The 13,933-nt window shown below is 41.3% G+C and overlaps 1 long non-coding RNA gene across 1 annotated transcript; it reads left to right on the forward strand.

Annotated features, from left to right (window-relative positions):
- The first annotated feature begins 5,215 nt into the window (after positions 1 to 5,215).
- Positions 5,216 to 13,531, forward strand: LOC137162159 (uncharacterized). The gene is made up of 3 exons (XR_010922312.1): positions 5,216 to 5,400; positions 5,669 to 5,780; positions 13,285 to 13,531. It is a non-coding gene; the product is annotated as an uncharacterized lncRNA (long non-coding RNA).
- The last annotated feature ends 402 nt before the right edge of the window (positions 13,532 to 13,933 follow it).

A 13,933-nucleotide genomic window follows, 5' to 3' on the forward strand; every position in this document is an offset into this window, starting at 1 on the left:
TGTCTCCAGTAACACTGATAGATTTTTAGAGAGAAAACAATTTACCACATGCAGGAACACATTATCCATCAGACACTCCGCATGAATATGCTCTCTTTGTACTGTGAGGGATGCTGGGAAGGAAGAGCGAGATGGGGAGGTTACAAAGAAAGAGTGACACAAAAAAGTGCACAGTCCAATACACAACCCAGGCATTCAGTTATGATGGGAGGGGAATGAATATAACTAATTCCTATTTCCTGGGGATCATTTTTTTGGTTAGCAAGTGTCTGCTAGTGCGCATCACAGCTTGCTGAGTCAAAATGAAGAACAGAAAAGGCAAGTACCAAGACGGTCGTTAAGCCCTTAGTAGACACTTCTAGTGTGATGGATTATTAATGTGAAGTTTCATTTATAAAGGAAGGCCCTTTACACAGATCTTTAAGTACTTGGAAGAGAATGGGAATATAGCATTAATAAAGATTGTGCAGGCTATCTCTTCTAGCTTGATGGAAGACAGCTAATGGAGCTCTAGTCTCAGAAGTAGGAGACAAAATGTGGCCTTCCTAATGAAGTTATTGGGACTCCCACACACATGTGAGGATGGTTGTCTGACTACTGTCTCCACATACCCCCTAGGGCTGTTTAAATTTGCTGCAGTACTTGCTCTGCTCTAGGAACCACAGCACAGCCAGTGTCATTTAAGCATCCTTGATGATATGCAGTCATACCCTTAGTGGAAAAAGTCTGCAATAAAAGTGTGCTGGTGTCCTCTTAAAAAACCCAGTAGGAATCAGTAAATTGAAATCCAAATTGAGGCTAACTCCAAAGTCATCAGTCAAATTTCATTCAACTTTTTACAGAAATTGCACGGAGGGGAAACATGACTAGCAAAATGAAGCTTTGGAATATAACAACTGTAATCTCATGGGTGATTTGTACTAAAAATTTCTTTCGAAGAGAGATTTTTAAATTCTCCTCAATTGCTGGAACCTGCTCTGTGTGGGTGTTCATACAAAAATGCTGTTGATACAAAAATCCTTCATACCCCAATTCAATAAGTTAACTATCTGTGATGCCAACAGCTTCATGAGTACTGTTCTCAAGCCTAACTACTCGGTACCAGAATTTGAGAATGCTGGTATCATAGAAGCAGGTATTTTTTCACGGTTTTTTAACATGTGATGCTACATTAATCACAACATCAGCTGCAGTACTGAGAGCAAGCACTGCATTCAAGCTCATCTCCGCTGGAGCTCACAGAAGATATTCCATTATCCTCTTTTTTCTGGTTCCTCTGTCTTCTGAAGTAAGAATTTGATTAAACTGATGCCAAGAGGTAGCAGTTACTATGGGTATTTTGAAAGTGCTTTTCTAGTGCTTGAACTGAATGAGCGATGCTCTTCTACGTGCTCCAGGGAAAGCGGGCAACATGTGGAGAGTGAGATGAATGAGGATGGAGCTGACTTTGCAGAGGAAAACGGCTTCAGGGAGTGACACCATTTAAGAAATGGAAAAGGAAGGCTAGAAGACTTGGAACTATAGCAGGGAGGAGGACTAGTATTAAAACATCTTTGTCCTCTTTCCTCTAATAACCTTCTATTTGATCTAAACCAGTGCAGTGACGTAGGCAGGAATGCTTGGGTATTTTCATAGTCTGGACCATATCTTAACAGAAGGTCTGATTCAGCAAGGTTTTTAGGACCTGCATAACTCTCCACATGGTACCAGTCTCTTCTGTTCTAGGTACATGTGGCCTCTATTACCAGAGTATCTGGGCTCCTTATAATATTTAATGTATGTAGCCTCTCAAATTCCTGTGAGGTAAGGCAGTGCTATTATCTCCATTTTACAGGTGGAAAAGCAAGGTTTAGAAGAACTAAGTGGCTCAGCCACAGTCACAGAGGAAGTCTCGTACAGCAGGGACTTGGCCCTGGTCTGCCAAGTGCCAGGCTAATCCCTGACTTACTACACCATCCCTCATCCTCTGCACATATTTAAAGTTATGCATGTGCTTAAGAACCTTGCTGAACTGGAGGCAGAGAGATTGCCTCATGGTCACCTCCCTTCCAGTGTATGACTGTGTATGATTTTATTCATAATTGTGAGGGCCACATCCTCTCTTATTCTCAACTGCATAACATTCTTGTGGACACTACAGCAAATGTTTGCATGGGAAAGAGCTGACTTGGAGGGATAAAGGGGGAAAGTGAAATTAATAAAAAGTCTCCCGTGTCTTAAAACATGAAAAATGTTGACCAGATCAATAGTTGATTTAAAAAATAAAACTGAAAAAATTAGTGAATGTCACTGATATTTATTCACCTATTTTGTTATAATTTAAAAATCATTAACCAGCTTTAATTTTTTTTATGTGTAATTTAGTCTCTGGAACTCAGGTGAACAGCACCACGGAGTAGTTAAATCTCTGTGGATCAGCAGTGATCATTGACCACAGGTTGGCAACCATGGTGCTAATGCCCAAATCTGCATAGCACACTGCTGTTTGAAATAACAACTCAGGTGAACAGCACCACGGAGTAGTTAAATCTCTGTGGGGTGATCAATGACCACAGGTTGGCAACCAAGGCATTGCACATACCACTCCCAAAATCATTCTTCTTATTTGTTCTTTAAGCCCACTGTGATTCATGTTCTTGCCTTCTAATCCTTGAGTCCTCAAGAAAATAAAAGTTCTGAGTGGAGATCTGAGTTGAAAGAAGAATCATTCCAGGCATATACATGAACTCCAAATGGGATTCCACCAATTAGAGAAGCAGACTAGCTGGACTTTGGGTCCTGGTATGGCAATTCCTATGTAACTGGCATAGAATTATTGACTTTCGGCTTCACCAGCTCAGACCTCTACTTATGGAGCTGAAGGACAAACTCTAACGGAGCCAGAAGTAAACTAGCAAACATTTGAATGAGACCAGGGCAGTGATACACACAAGCCTGCAAAAGTTACATTCTCCCTTGGCTATGGCACAGCCCATCTTTGAGCTTGGGATAAGATATAGAGTTCATAGGATTTCTCTGCAATTGTCTAATACCAACTTACAATGATCTGTGGCTGTAGTATAATATTACCTAACTTCACACATGCAACAGGAGAAATAGCACTTGAGTCTTTTGGGTCCAAAAGAGCAGGCTTCTAACCAGAAAGAAATAACTTCAGTAGCTCCTTCTGTGGCTGGAAGTTGAATAATTCTGATCTCATATCTAGTATAAGGCAAAGGTATACATACAAGCCAATTCATTACATGCCTCATGTTGGTTTTAGTCATACTAGCTGATAGTTACATTTAATCCGATTCTGAAGCAACAGAATCAGGTGTAGTGTACTGTAACACACTAGGCTTCAGCAGAGAATAAAAATAAATGCCATGTTTCTAAAACTTGGATTGCATTAGGAAACCAGTCCTTCTCAAAACTTCATTGGCGTCAAAAGCCATTGCCAGGTTGAGAGACTGCTGAATAGTCAGCAGCTTTCTAATGATAGGCCTGAGCCTCTAAGTCTTTATTCCCATTGACTTCAGTAGGAATTTTCCCTGTGTAAGAATGGCCGACATATGCCCTGCCCCTCTGCATTACAGTCCAGATCCTCAACTGCTGTAAACTGGTATATCTCCATTGACTTCAGAGGAACTACTCCAACTTACACTCGTTGAGGATCTAGGCCTATATTTTCTTTATTATAAAGATCCTGTGGCTATTATATGACTGGAGCTGTCAAGTGGATTTCCAGTAAGGGCTTTCACACAGCAACAGAGGCATGGAGAGGGGGGGGGGCTACGCTTTTTTTTTTTTTTAAGTGATTGTAAATGCACAGCCACAAAAGATAGGAAGACTAAGAGGCAGGTGGGATACCTGGAATTTTTTTTCCACGCACCAAATTATTATTGGCTATTTTAGACACAATCAGCCAAACTCATAACCAGGGTAAATCACCATAGTTCCATAAATTCAATGGTGCGTTGTAATTTTACTCCAGAAGAAAATATGTCCTTACCTACAATCCTAACCCTTTAATCAGGTTTAGCATTGGAGTCAGATAAGTTTGCCTAATTAAATCTTTAATCAACCAAACTTATCTGACTCCAATAAGAGCACGTCTAAGTAAAGACTGCAAGATTTTGCCTGATACATGTTAGTGCCTTGCAAAAACCAGTATTATAGGTCTGAATTGCTATGTGTAATAGCTGGAAAGCAGAACAAAACTTAATGTAAGGAACATGATAATCTCTCTCCTAAACAAAAAATTGCTCATGTATCCAAAGCTTGTAAAAAATGCTAACATACTTTGCTGGAAACAAATTTGGAAGACTTATTCTACTATCAAATTTGTAAAACCCATTTACGATTCATTTTAATGATTAAAAGATTGCAAATATTTGAAATATGCTTGACATGATTATAAACTGTAGACGGTGCAAAAAATCCTCTCTGGCTTCAAAGTACCATTCTTTTCTCTCACATACAAAACAAGAGAGTGAATAAAGAAGGAAAGAAATGGATGACAGGCTATAGAGTTGCAGTTTCTTCAGCACAATAAAGTTTTACTTGCCCCTTTGATTGAACGGTATATTTAAGGTATATATATATGTTAAAACTCACAGTTGCCAAAACACATAATAAAATTAAATTTAGATTTTGAAATAGAATATTAGCTATTTAGGCTTTTACTATAAGTAAAAGGAACTAACATGAGGATTTTGTTTCCTTTCCATCATCTGTTCTATGATGTTATGTAGCTACTAATTACCACCACATTAATTAAAATGGAGACTAAATCATAACTAGCAAAAATTATCCCCTCAGTTGAAACTTACCAGGTGCAGTCCCGGTCTGAGAATAAATTAGCTTTACCAAATTTGACAAAATTTAGTGTGGTTCTTTCTGAGTTACCAGTATTCAGATAATAAATATTTTTATTTTAAGATGCCTTTTTGTACTCTAATTACTCAAAAATGGCTTTGTTTTACAACCTCTGTCTGCAATAATCAGTCTTCTATATGTATCAATCGCTTTTGAGTCAGAAAAAAACCCCAACGAATCTGATGTCTCTATGACAGGGCTAACTAGTCCTGCCCTGGTCTAGAGAAGGTTAAAGATGCATTAGAGGTTGAGGAGGCCACACCCCTCTGCCTTTGCTAGGCATGCTCAGCCTGGAAGCCAAGTATAAAAAGAAGCAACTGAGCTCAGTTTGGGCAGGTTGCTGAAGTGAAAAGATACAGACTCTCAGCTTCCTGTGTGGGGGAGCTGCTGCAGACTCAGACACCAGCACTAAGCCATGCTGAACCTCAGGTGGATCCCAGGTGGTCAGGTGAACCCAGAGAAGGGAATGAGCTGCCAGGAGCTACACTGTCTGGGGACACCAGAAGCCCCAGAGAATCATGGATTGTTGCCATGGAAGACAGGGTAGGACTTGAACAGTGCTATGGTGGGAGAGGTGGGGAACCAATCAGCATGTTTTGTGAGGATCCCTGCTGATTTGGGGGTGTGCTCCACACTGACAGGGCCCTGGGCTGGGACTTGGAGGAGCAGGGAGGGCCCCAACCCCCCTATCCTGGGTACTGGGCACTAGGTGGTGCCCTACTACCCCAAAGGGTTGCTAGGCCCTGCTGCCCTGACCCCGGGAGGGCTGCTCTGTTGACTCTGGCCCTATGGCTTTTCCCTGCCTTCTCAGCTCATGCAACCTGATGCCTGTGACAGGGCATACCAGTCCTGTGACAGGCTCCTTGACTTTAGTGGAGGAACTCTTACTGGTGGACAACTGAGATCAAACTTTGCCCTAACAGGTAAAACTGATAGATATGATGTACAATACTGAGTAATTTGAATGATTTATTGAGCATCACCTTAGCATTTTCATAGTAATGTCCTGTGTCAGGAAATAAGATGTTAACTGATAACATCTGTGACTACTGAATGCTTCACCCTGGTGGCTCATTGATTTTAATACTGTAAACTTATCACATCAATTTCAGTCTTCTAATGATGAACTAAGTTTTCTACTGTAAAATTCATGGGCCAAATCCTGATGCTTTTACTCAGGTTTACTTGTCCTGACTCAACCAAAACTTTCATTGATTTCGTTAGACTTTTGCCTGAGTAAAGATCCTATCATATAAATAACTATTGAGGGGGAAACAAAATTTCTTGTTATACACATAATATGTGAAACGTTTTTTTGCAAACTTTTGTTAAAGCAAAGAACAGTAGACTGAGAAGAGACTTGGATCAATTTCTGAGAATAATCCAGCATATCTAGAAACCTGCTACTGAGCCTGGAATTGTTGCTTAAGATGAACAAAGCTCAACATCCTATAGAAATAGTAACCCTTAACTCCTCATAAGATCAACTGCCTAGAACTGTTGGGAACAATTAGGAAAAGGATCAATAATAAGACAGAAAATATCATAATCCCACTATATAAATCTATGGTACAACAGTACCTTGAATACTGCATGAAGTTTTGTTCACCCCAAACTCAAAAAAGATATATTTGAAATGGAATAGGTACAGAAAAGGGCAACAAAAATGATTAAGCTTCCATATGAGGACAGATTAAAGAGAGTGGGACTAGTGATCTTGTCAAAAAAGATGACTAAGGGGGGATATGATAGAGGTCTATAAAATCATGAATGGTGTTGAGAAAGTAAATAAGGAAGTGTAACCACTTTACTTAACAAAAGAACCAGGGGTCATCCACTGAAATGACTAGGCAGCAGGTTTAAAACTAACAAAAGGAAGCACTTCTTCACACAAGCCACAAACCGTGGAACACTTTTTTGTCAAAGGATGCTCTGAAGGCCAAAAGTATAACTGGGTTCAAAAAAGAATTAGATAAATTCATGGAGGATAGGTCTATCAATGATTATTAGCCAAGATGGGGAGGGATGAAAACCCATGCTTTGGGTATCCCTAAACATCTGACAGCTAGAAGGTGGGACTGGATGACAGAGGATAAATCACTTGATAATTGATTTGTTCTGTTCATTCTATCTGAAGCACCTGGCATTGGCCACTGTCAGAAGACAGGATACTGGGCTAGATGGACCATTGATCTGACCCTGTATGGCCATTCTTATGTTGACTGACTTATTTCCCTGTTTAGGGCCAGGCTCAGGCTCCATGTTACAGGTGGTCCCAAAAAGTCATGCATAGGAGCTGTACTCTGGGTTAACCTGTTCAAAGGACAGTCAGCCTAGGTGTAAGGGCCAAACAAAGTGCAATCCACTGAAAAGGATTTTCACTGAAAGGGAATTGGAGCTGTTCAGAAACCAGAGAACTCCCGTTTAATGAGCTCCCTATCCCACATCAGTGCTACTCACACCTCTGCCCTCCTTTGTACACTGTGGTTGAGCAGCAAGCAGTTTTAGGGCTGTAGTAGTCCCCTTGCATGGACTAAGTGGGAGGTTAAAATGGGAGACTAGCCCCCATCCCACCTTTTTAAAAACAACACATCTGTCTTTGTGGATGGGAGCTACTGCCACAACTCCCTCAATTTTTTGCAATATCCAGATAGGGGACTCCTGCTCAGTTCAGCTTGAGCCTAATGGGAACACTTCTCTACCCAGTCCCCCATCTGGACATATTTGGGGAATTGTCCCCATTTTGGAGACTTTCCCAGCAAAGCAGAGAATCCCATCACCAGCTGAAGGGAAGAAAATCTTCATCCCAATATGCTGGACTGCACTTCCCTGTAAAGAAACATCCCTTACTCAGCCTGCCAAGTATCACATGAGACATGTATTTTGCAAATCTGGCAATGCAGTCCCACACAACTGGTAAGTGTTGCACATTTTGAGCCCCTTCCCCGCACAATGGGGGAAAGTATGAGCCAGGAGCCCATAGATTGTATTACCTGCTCTTCTACTGACTGGTCTTAATATTTCTGTGTATATCACATCTCATTAACCAAACTGTTGGTCCTGAGGCACATGTACACATCCCTATACTGTCTCAAATCTCAGCCCTTTAAGACAGAGGGGACTGAATTCAGGAAGCGTATGAGTTGTGTGACTGCAGGTGGCAAGCAACACCTGTTGTAACACAGTGAGAGAGTCAGGATCAGTGAACAACCTGAAGGAAGAAGGGGAAGTATGTGTCGTCTTCACTTCACCGGCTTGCAGAAAGCAAGGATGCATCTGTGCTTAAGTGTTTGTATCACATTACACTCACCCTGAGCAAAGGGACATGGACCTAAACTGGACTGCCCAGCTAGAGAATCTGACCCTCGGTGTACATAGGCCTCAGACAACCACCTTAAGGGAAGTAACTTACTTTCAATTACCCATTTTACAGATAACAGTGGCTGGACCAAGTCCACGCAGGTAAAACAGACTAAAACCCAGGTGTCTAATGTGACAGACAAGCTATGTCTTCACTGACGGTGGCAAATTCACCACCATCAGATCGACTGAGCGGTCAGTGAAGACCCTCTCAGTTGATCCAGAAATTGACTTAAGTCCACCTTCTCAAGTGGAGAAGCACTGCGTCAACGGCTCCTGTCGGCGCAGCGCAGTGAAGACAGCACACAGAACAGAAGCACAGAAGCTGACGGGAGTTATGCAAGTTTTCTGCGTAGTTCGCGTAACTCCAGTTGACTGCTGCCGAATCTCCAAGGTAAGTGAAGACAAGCCCTTAATTTGCCACACTGCCTTTCAGAAGAAATGGGACACATTAATTGCAATCTAACCCACACTAAGAAATAAAGATTTGAGTCTGCAGCTATCTCCATTGTTAGTTTGCATTGTCCTTTAGCTCAAGTGGTAGATTTGGGCTCGTGCTCAGAGATCCTAGGTTCATTCCCTGCAGGTGATGCAAACAGTGTGCTACACTCAGCTATACCATGTCTAGCTACTAGACAATACTCTGCTCCCAGAACCAAGAGTAGACTCCAGGAATCCTTGTACACAGTGAGATAATATGTTGTCTCTTCCTTTAGGAGCTGCTCCAAATAGACCCTCACAAGGTGCTTGCCCACTCCAGTTACAGCTCAAGTCTTCTGTGCATCTGAAATTTGGGGATTCAAACTTTGCTGATGACCCATATTGCAGGGGAAAAATACACGGAAGTTAAACTGAAGAGCATGGAATAATTGTTGAAATGGTTTTATATTGCAAAACAATGGTTTTAAGAGGTGAATGTGTGTATTCTGTTAATATTTGATTTATTGTTGCAGGTTTAGCGTTGGTACTTTGGTTAGTGGGAGCTGTTTCTTTAAGAAAATGATGGGCACATATTACCGGCCCTGTGTGAAATTACTGAGAGCACTATGTAGGAGATGCTGCTTGTGTGTTCAGAGAGTGGAAGGCCCTGCCTGTGTAAGCTCCAGAAAAGGTCAGAACTCGATTTAATAACTTATCTTCCCTGAAAGAGAGCCTCATTCTCAAAGGTGTAACATTAGCACTCATTAGGGGACTGGTTGCCTCAAGGTACTGCTAATGAGGTAAAGAGCCTTCTGCCTGTTAGGTCACCTATGAGAATCTAGCCCAGCTCTGCAGGGATTAAAAACTGTGCCCATCTAATGGATGTTTAGGCGCTCTGACATGCAATGGGTTTGGGGCTCAGTTCCAGCTCCCACATCACAAACTCACCATCACACTGTGCACTAAGTGGTAGACGTGGCAGAGAGACCCAGCACTCTGAGAGCCATGGAGGCTGAAACTCCCTCTGTGAGCTGAGAAGTAGTTCTCCACACCTTAAGGATAAGGCATGCTGGCAGGGCAGGGTGTGAGGGAAGCTTGCTGGGTTGTTGCCCTGTAGATACGCCTAACAAGACTGCACAAGCACTAATGCTAATGATTTTAAAGCCAGAGTTCAGTCACATTAATTAGTTGCAATTAAGCAAATTAGCACACTTACATAAAATGTCATATGTGGAGCTGCACAGAACTTGCTACAATGCCTGCTGGATGGGGCGTCAGCCAGGGAAGAGCACTTCCCCTGTAGTGCTGAGGGAAGCTCAGTGCTTGCCCCAGGCAGGCAAACTGAGCTGTTGGACTCCCAGGTTGGGAAATTGACGCCTTACAAAGGTGTAATGCATCTGCTTCTGAAGGTTGCTGTATTTCCCTGCTTAACTAAGGCTACGTCTTCACTATCAATACTGCAATAGTACAGCTGTCACACCACTGTTAGTGAGAGTCTGCAACTGAAGCACTACAATGATGGGAGGGGTTTTCCCATTGTTGTAGTTAATCCACCTCCCTGAGAGGTGGTAGCTAAGTCATCAAAAAAAATTCTTCCATTGACCTAGTGCTGTGTACATAGGGATTTAGGTTGGCTTAACTACACTGCTCAAGGGTGTGAAATATTCACACTCCTGAGAGAATTAGCTACGCCACTGTAAGTTTCCAGTGTAGACCAGCCTTTATCTTCAACAGTGTTAAGCCTAGTGTCCCAATCATAGTCCCAATAGACACAACATTCTACCCACTTAGACCCCACTTGGCCCACCAATGGGACACCACATGGATGCAGGAGTCTGCCAGTGCAAAACTCATTGCAGGATCTTAAACTCTCCATCAAGTTTCAGTGCGATATTAACACTTGTACCCAGCGGTGGCCTTTGGTGAAAGATGTCATTATAAGCTACAATGGAAATATAGTGTGCAAAGGAAGAAAAGACCCTTGGCATGGTTGGATCAGCATTGCAGGGTGGATTGATTTAAATCAGCGATTTAAATCTCCAAATGGAAAACCTTGATTTTTAAATCATCAATGTTAATAAACTTTCCCTTGGTTATTCAGTCTAAAGAAAGGTGCATAACCATTAAAATATTTTGATTTACAACTACATGGAGACTTTTTATACTAGATTTGGTACTTTTTGCTTCCTTAAAAGTTTTGGATATATACACTTGTTTCACATTTACAAATTATTTATTAAAGGAATAGAGCAATTAACTTAATCAGTGAATTACACTGATTTCTGATCAGCCTGGGAACATTTTCAACCATGTGTAATTGAAAGTGACTGGAGCTTAAGTTCCTATCCCCTAAGCCTCTTGAATATAAGGCATGTCCTAAGTTACTTAGGCTGTTCTTCAAACTTTTAAAACTAGTTGATCTCATCCTCTCCTTCCTTGTTTTTATTAATAGATGGAAGAGAGAGAGAAGTATGCCTGTTTCTTCACCTCTCAAGCAATTTGAATGAATTAGTCTAAATGAAGAAAATGTTTTCTGTGCCTAGGAAGAGGCTACTGCTGTCAAAATCTGGTTTAGCACTTCAAAAAACTCTGGTTCCAGGTGCTTAGCTGGTGACTTCCACCAATACAGTAGTGTGTGGTTTTTTTTGTTTTTTTTGTTTTTTTTGTTTTTTTCTCTTTAAAATATCATCATCATCAGACATGTACTGAATGAATGGTTCACCTCCAACTCTGAAATTTATTATGGGTTGCATGCCTGATGGGTAATTTTTAGATGCTCGTGGGTGGTACCTATCCCACACTAGACAAGGGAGTTGACCCTGCATTATGGGTGGAGGAAGTCCCACCCCTTAAACCATGTGGGGTGTACTCCAGCTCCAGTCTCAGTATAAAAGAGAGCAGTCCCGTTCATTTGGGGAGGAAGGATGCTTAGTGGAGGCTCCAAGCAGGGAGCTGTTTCAGCCACAAGCAGGGGGAATCAGAGGCCCCGGATACCTGCTGCCCACAGCTGACTGCCTGGAACCAGATGCTCAGAGATACTAGAGAACCCAAAGGCCCCGATGAGACTTGGACAACAGCACCTGAAGACATGGTAGGAAGTAGCGGGGGGGATGGAGTGAGTGGTATCTCCTGCCCAAGATAGGCCTGTGTGTTGTGGTGGGATCCCCGATGGCGGGGATGATGACCACCACTGTCACGGACAGGGCCCTGGGCTGGGATGTGGTAGAGATGGGTGGGTCTGCATCCACCTAACCCTCCTTGCCACTCTTCTTGGGGTAAAAGGGACACCCTGCCTGAGGTTCTGACTGCAGAGGTGCATGAACCCCAACTATAGCAACTATAGACTGTTTGCCTTACCCCACCCTGCCTGAGGGCCCAGGCAGGGATACTGACTCTGGCCATTGGGCCATACTGCCTTGCATTCTGGACTATCCAACCCCCAAAGGGAGACGGTGGGTACCTACCCCCTGACACCATGTCATAACAGCATGTTCTTCTTCAGCAGTTACTGGTTACTCTGGTACTTTAAGTTGAAAGTACTGGGAAGAAAATAAGTTGGACTCCAAGTGTTTGATTCATCTGCTTCTTTGCTGCCTGAAATTCAACATTGTTGTTGGGTATTTTTCTTCTAGATTATCTTGAAGTTCTTTCCAAATTCAACAGCATCAGCAATACAGCAGCAATCTTTCTGTAGTTGGTCCAAGGCTGCAGAAATAGGCTGAATATACTGAACCCTATGTTCTACATTTCTTTAGTCCAATGTTGACTATTTAGTTCCATCTATTTTGTCACCATTTTCTTCACAAATTTTCATCAGAATAAGCCAGTTTTTAATAAATAGTTCAGAAAAGTCTATCTCTGAATTCCATCATACATATTGAGGGAGAATTAGTTTGGATTCTCCTGCTTTCTTCAGTGAAGCTGAAGCAAAGCAGGTATTATGGGAGTATTTCGCAATTTCAGCAACATTTTCCTTTATTCTTGGAGCTGTACTTAAGTTTTTGGCTAAAAGATCATCAAATAAGCACTGCAGCCATATGTTATGAGTTTCAGGATTGCTTTATCTTCTTCTAGATTTCTTTTCATCTTTGCTACATTTGCAGCATTGTTTGGGACAAAGCTAGTCACTTGAATTTTTGTTCACAGCTTGTTATAGCTTTTACTGCTACTTTTAAATATTCTGCTGTATGGGCATTTCCTGATGTATCAATTCTTTCTGTAAGTTAGACAACCCATCTCTTGTTGTCACACAAGCACATATTACTGGATCATTGTATACAGTGCTTCACCCATCAAGGCTCAGACTAGCAAATTTCCTGTCAATGTTTTTTGTGCACTGTTTAATTGCCTTCTCGAACATTGTATCCAGCAACCTGCTGGCAATGTCTGCTCTGCCTGGGCGAGTGTAATCTGGTTGTATTGATTGAATCAGATCAATGAAATGTTTTCTCTGAACAGGCCAAAAGAGAGAATTTGTTGCATAAAGAAACGTAGCTATTTCTTCAACTATGGAATCTTGCTGGAATTTGATGGTCCTGATTACAAACTCATCTGTAGCTTTACTGAATGATGAAGACAAGTCTCTTAGTTTGGCTGGGTTTTTTTCTGTTAAAGGTAACTTACTGTCTGTGATATATTTCATTGCAGAACTGCTGGTGGTACCAACAGATGACTTTGACGTTTTAGACATTGCAGATGATGGACGGTCACAACCCCATATGCCTAAAAATGGACCCTGAACAAAATGGCGAAAGGTCACACTCGCTTACTGTGTATTACTCAGTGTGCTGCTTTAAAAAAAAAAAAAAAGTTATAATTATTCTAAACCAGTTTTACAGGGAGAACAATAAACAAATCAAAGGGATTATCTAAATAAATTTAAACCCTTATTTCCAGCAACACACCAAACAACTTGACATTTTTTTAAATATTAAAATTCATAAATGCCTAATAAAACTTTACTTTTAAACAGGAAATCTTCACCTGTTTGATTATATTGAACAATAAAAATCATTTTAGAAGTCCAACAATAATAGTAAAAATGTAATTGATAATTACTCCCACAAACATCAATTATATTTTGAACAAAAAAAAATTCAAATTCATAAGTAACCCACCCAAAAAACTTGATTATTGTCATAAATTTGTGATCATTTACCAGCATAGTGAGGCCTGATAGGCAGGCCTTAAGAATGGAGCAAAAATAAGTCTAATCTCCAGTTGATTTGCATTGTTCAGGTGTGTCTACATCTTCAAAAATCTTGGCTTCTGAGGAGCATTTTTTATAATGTTGATT

This window comes from Emydura macquarii, unplaced genomic scaffold, assembly GCF_026122565.2.
Source record: "Emydura macquarii macquarii isolate MOO-44397 ecotype Brisbane River unplaced genomic scaffold, CSIRO-AGI_Emac_v2 contig_2422, whole genome shotgun sequence".
Taxonomy (NCBI): domain Eukaryota; kingdom Metazoa; phylum Chordata; order Testudines; family Chelidae; genus Emydura; species Emydura macquarii.